Here is a 6,211-nt window from a genome sequence, read left to right as displayed (position 1 = left end):
AACAACAGGAAGAGGGCTGCCGTCTGCAAGCCCAGGAGAGAGGCCTCAGGAGCAACCAGCCCTTCTGACACCTTGAGCTCTGACTTCCAGCCTCCTGAAGTGTGGGAAAATAAATATTTGTTGTTTAAGTTGTTTAGTACCCAGTCAGTGGTATTATGTTATGGCAGCCTGGGCAAACTCATTCTAGGCATATCCTCTATACCATCAGCAAAAATTTACTGACCTCCCCCTCACCCCTGCCAAGTCTCAGGCACCGTGCTTGACACGGAGTATCCAAAGATGAATGATTAAAGCTGCTGCCTCTCAGAGCTCCAGGCTGGCTGAGCCACTTTTTTTTTTTTTTTTTTTTTTGACTCTTGTTATATTAAAAAATACACCCGGCTTTCCATGGCAGGGGAGCTGGGTGTCTGCTTGTGCACCCGGCCCTGTGGGGCGCGGGCCTAAGCTGTCAGTAGGACATCCCCTGAGGGCTCCCAGTATGTGAGAGGGGGCAGGTTGGGCTGAGGGACCCCCAACCCCCAGTGCATGAATTTCGTGCACTGGGCCCCTAGTATATATATATATATATTTAAAAGTTTACATTTGAAAAACAAACAAAAAGAAGAAAAACAAGAAGTTTACACTTGAGTCCCTCCCTGCACAGGGAGCACAGGTCTGACACCTCTGAATCCTATCCCCACCTGTGAGAAGCCTGCGTGTGGTTACACCCACAGACTCTGAAGTCAGACAGTTGGGCAGACTGTCAGCAAGTTATTAGCTCGGAGCCTCAGTTTCCTCCTCTGGGAAGTGGGGTAATAACTACCCCCGCAGTGCTGTCAGGAGTATTAAGAGGAGTTGTGTGCACACAGGGAGCGAGCAGGCCGGGGGAGTGCCCGCAGCATGCTCTGTGGGAAGGAGAGCCGCCTGCCCGCCAGGCCAGCGCCCACACTGCAGGGCGCTGAGAGAAGCCAGCTCCAAGTTTCAGAGTTCTTACTGACAAACAACAGGCAGTTTGGAGACCCGCTGTCTGAGGGCCTTGAGAACAATGTAATTTACCTTTAGAAGACTATAGGATTTGTTTTGTTTTTAAAAAAATCTTCCTCAGGATGCATGGTGGCTAGCAAATTTGGAGTTGTCTGGTTTAGGGTCTAAACTTAGAACACCCAGAGGGAGACAGTGGAGACACGTCTCCTGTGTGCCCGGGGCCTCCCCCACCCAGTCCCCGAAACGGCAGCTTCCTGAGCATTTTTAGAGCAAGACTATGTCAGTCTATTCATATTGCATACCGTCTTAGCGGAGTGTCTAGAACCTCATGTGAGCTCCACAGGTATGTGCTGACCGGATGAATACTTGTCTAGGCCAGTGGGTATGTCAGACAGGGCCCCGAGGGGTGTCTGTTCATCAGAAACAGGGGTCTGGGGTCCCAGGATCTGCCTCGGCACTGTGAATGCAGACATTTGGTTGGGGAGTACGGCATGAGATGGCTGGGTGAGGAAACTAACTCATCGAAAGCGTGCTTACAAGTCTATATACATGTACCACAAGCCCAAGTTATAAATTACACATTTACAGTTGTAACCTCACAGGGTGATCTGATCATAAATTACAACCCGGCAGGTCATGGTGGGGAGTCACCAAGCCTATAACTTCTTTAGGGAAAGGTGTTTAAGTAAGTCCTGTCCATTGTTCTTGTTTGTCTAGGACCTAGGTTAACACACCTTTGAAATGACATTAGTAATACCCCTCCAAGGTGTAGTTACCCTCGAGGGAGCACACAATCTCGGTAGCCGGCTGCAATCTGATCCCCACCTTGCTTCCCCCACCCTCATATAATCTTCCTCTGCTCCCTCCTTAATGCCAATGCATAAAAGGAACTGTGCCTCCCCAGACTGAGAGACTGCTTCCCAGCAGTTGTCACCAGTTGGGCTCAAATAAACTCATAAAAATTCTCCACAGGTTTGGGTGTCTCTTTTTAAAAAAATATATTATTTTTACTGATTTCAGAGAGGAAAAGAGAGGGAGAGAGAGATAGAAACATCAACAATGAGAGAATCATGGATCGGCTGCCTCCTGCACACCCCCTACTGGGGATGGAGCCTGAAACCCATGCATTTGCCCTGACTGGGAATCGAACGGTAACCTCCTGCTTCATAGGTCGACACTCAAGCACTGAGCCACACCGGCCATCTCTATGTCAGCCTTGGAAATAGACCTACTCCAGGTCCCCTGGCCAGTTCATTCTCCCGGTAGCCACCTTTTCCCGGGAGCTTGTGGGAGGATCATGTCCTGGGGCATGGCCTCTTCCAGGGCAGGTGTCCTTTTGCCGTGTGACTGTGATACTTCTCCCATTGGAGGTGGAACTGGTTCCCCGCCCCTTGGGTCTGGGTGGGTGTTGAGGGACTTGCTTTGACTTTAGAGCCTTGAATTCAGAAACACTGGTTTCCCTTTCACCTTCTTGGGAACTGGCTGCCAAGTGCAGCAGCCCAGCCTGACTGCTGGCTGAGAGGTGTCTCCGTGGAGGACGTTACGGAGGGGGGACCTGGCTGGACAGTCGGCCTGGGGCTCGGCTTGGGCTGGCGGGAGTGTGTGGGTTCTTGACTTCATGCAGGAAAGATTTCACAGCAGGAGTCCCGGTGATTCTGCGAGTTCGGTCATTAAAACTGGGCTCAGTGGAACAAGCAGGGCCTAGGACAGAAGCAGCAACAGAGAGGGGCTAGGCAGGGCTGCCTGGGCTCTAGGAACCTTATGGGAAAGAATGAGCCCAGGCCAGGCTGCTGGCAGCTCCCTGGAGACTCAGAGGAAAGGGGCCTTGGGGACAGGCTCAGGGGGTAGCCCGGGGCCAGCTGCTGATGCCCATTGTCCCCCTGGCTGCAAATGTCCTGGGTCCCTTAGAGTTTAGGAGATGCTCGTCTGTGGGGGAAGAAGAGGGGAAAGGGACAGGGCATGGGGTGCCCCCTGGAGAGAGAATGCGTGCTGGGACCTTTGTTTTCTGAGGGTTTTAAAGGCTGGGGGCCTAGGGGAGGTCTTAGGGAGACTCTCAATAGAATATTCATCAGCTTCACAGATGTGCCTTTTCAGGGTCGTGGTCTCTACTGATTGGCCAGTGCCAGGGGGTCCTTATGAGACAGGCTAGTAAGCCAGGACAGGTGAACTAGGGAAACTGAGACAGATAGCTAAACAGCAGTTCACAGCCATCAAGACGATCTGGATGCCAAGCAGCTTGCAGCCACCTAGTAAACCCTACCTCCCCTAAACCAAGGACACTTACATGAAAATGGTTTACCCCTCTCCTCCCCAGCCAGAGGGTAAGTAACTTAAATCACCCTACTCAGGGAGACAGATATAGAAATCCAATCAGTGCCGTTTGCCAACCACACCCAAGGACAGGTGATGTTAAGGGAATAAACCTAATTTCGCACATCAGCACAAAGCTGAAGAATATTATCCTCCCCCATGACCTCCCCTAAACGCCCAGCCTTTTAAAACCACATGCTCTCCCTCCCGGGAGCACACCCCCAACCCCACCCCCCACCCCACTTCCCCCACAGACATGCCCCTCCTGAACTCTAAAGGGCCCCACAAGGCTTGTAACCAGGGCAGCAGCAGTTGGTCCCAGACAAACCCCCTTTTCTCTGACTTCGCCATGAGTCAGAGCAGCCCAGCCAAGGCTCATTCCCCGCCCTTCCTTGTTTCACTGTCCCCAGCGTTAGTACACGTCCTCTAACATTCACCTGGACTCGGATGTGAAATCTTTCCTGCACCAAGTCAAGAACCCACACTACCAGCTAGCCCTGGCAGACCCCTCAGGGCCAGGTCCGCTTTCCGGCAACCATTAGTCATTGTGGGTCCTGGCATCCCCCACCGGGTTCTGCTGCTTTTCTGGGCCAGGAGCTGAAATAAAACCGAGGCCTAGATGTGATCTCTAGGGAGGAAAGGTCAGGGGTCCAAACCGCACGACCAGCGCTATGCCAGGCGAAGGGCCTGGTCCTGTGGGCCAGGTCCTCGCCAGTTTTGCCCCTTGCTAGGCACCCGGGCCCTCTGCCCTGGTGACCCTCTGTATCTGCTGTAAGTTGCTGGGCCAGTTTGTTCAGCTCCCCGTCTCAGTTTCCCCATTCCACTTGCCAAGGAATTTTCCTGGCTTCTTCCTATCCTGCCTCAGGCGAGGCCACGTGGAGGTGAACCAAGGCCCCCCAGCCTGCAGTCAGCACCAAGGCCCCAGATAGGGGAGGCCATGCTGCACCCCGCAGCCACTCAGCTACCCTAGGATCGGCCCCACCGAGCAAAACTGTGAGCAATTAAAGGACTGAAAACGGTTTTCAAGCCTCTGAGTTGGGGTAGTTTGCTTACACAGTAAAGACAACTTAAAGAGACGCAAAGCACAAGGTGAGTAGATTGTTAATTACTAGTAATGGTGAGTTCCGGTGAGTTCTGAAAGCCCATGGCCTCCACCTCCACTTCCCCTGAGCTCAAATGGCAGGCTCCCTCTACCAGGTCGTCTGTGGACTCTCCTGTCTGACTCCTTGATTTTTTTTTTTTTAACCTCTTCTTTTGGAGGTACCAGTCAGACCATCCCCTCTTCTGATAACACACTCCTTGTTGTCTTGATAGAATTTGGGGCCCTGTCAATTGCAAGGATACAACCTCATTTACACTACTGGGGTCTTCCTAATTCCTAATATTAATTGCCTGCCATGAGGATTACAGCAGAGATTCAGACCGACATGGCCCTGTGCTCATGAAATTTACATTCCAGAATAAACTCAGATTGGGGAAGTCTTCATCACCTACTAGGCATAAAAATATGACCCAGTGCAGACAGGCGTCCTGTGTCTTGGCAACCCCCTGATAACCACTGACTGCCCTGAACTTCTCCATCCAGCTCTCACAATTCTATATAAGTGGACGAACAAAGGTGAGTCTTCCTAAGTTTTTAAGGTATAAGCAGTTTGGCATTACCTGACGGCAATGAGCCTGGGGAACCAGTAAAGTTTATGTTTTTGCCTGGAATTTAATATTTCTTTCTTTTTTAAAAAATTATTTCTCACCCAGGGATATTTTTTTCCATTGATTTTTAGAAAGAGTGGAAGAGAGGGGGAGAGACAGAGAGAAAGAAACATTGGTGCACCCCTACAGGACTGCACTGAGCCAAACTGGCCAGGGCTAATATTTCTCTAAAAACGATCCAAGTAGTTATCAAGGGAAAATTATTTTATTGCACTTCCTAATATGTTTTTAAAAACTTAACATTGGCCCTAGCTGGCTTAGCTCAGTGGATAGAGCATCAGCCTGCGGACTGAAGGGTCCCAGGTTCGATTCTACTCAAGGGCACATGCCCGGGTTGCGGGCTCGATCCCCAGTGGGGGGAGAGGCAACTGATCAATGATTCTCATTGCTGTTTCTCTCTCTCTCTCTCTCTCTCTCTCTCTCTCTCTCCCTTCTCTGAAATCAATAAAATTATTTTAAAAAAACAACAAAAAAAACCTTAACATTGTTTCCTCCCCAACTTTATTGAAATACTAGAGGCCTGGTGCATGAAATTCATGCACTCGAGGGGGGGTGTGTCCCTCAGCCTGGCCTGTGCCCTCTCTCAATCTGGGAGCCCTCAGGGGATGTCCGACTGACAGCTTAGGCCTGGAAAGTGGGCCTTAGCGGGCAGTCAGATATTCTTATCACTGCCGTGGAGGCGAGAGAGGCTCTTGCCACTGCTGCTGCACTCGCCAGCCATGAGCCTGGCTTCTGGCTGAGCGGCACTCCCCCTGTGGGAGCACACTGACTACCAGGGAGTAGCTCCTGTGTTGAGCATCTGCCCCTGGTGGTCAGTGCGCATCATAGTGACCAGTCATTCCACTGTTTAATTTGCATATTAGCCTTTTATTATATAGGATAATTGGCATATAATATTATATAGCTTTGAGGTGTACAATAATGATTTCTAAATACTAGAGGCCCGGTGCACGAAATTCGTGCATGGGAGGGGGGGGTGTCCCTCAGCCCGGCCTGCACTCTCTCTAATACAGGACATCCCTCTTGCAATCTGGGACCACTGGCTCCTAACCACCTGCCTTCCTGCCAGCCTGATCCCCCTAACTGCCCTCCCCCCCACAGCCTGATCCCCCTAACTGCACTCTTCTGCTGGCCTGATCCCCCTAACTGCCTTCCCTTGCCAGCCTGATCCACCTAAGTGCTCTCCCCTGACGGTCTGATCCCCTGATCCCCCTAACTGCTCTCTCCT

This window comes from Cnephaeus nilssonii (genome assembly GCF_951640355.1).
Source record: "Cnephaeus nilssonii genome assembly, chromosome: 19".
Lineage (NCBI taxonomy): Eukaryota > Metazoa > Chordata > Mammalia > Chiroptera > Vespertilionidae > Cnephaeus > Cnephaeus nilssonii.
Note: the sequence above shows the minus strand (reverse complement) of the source record.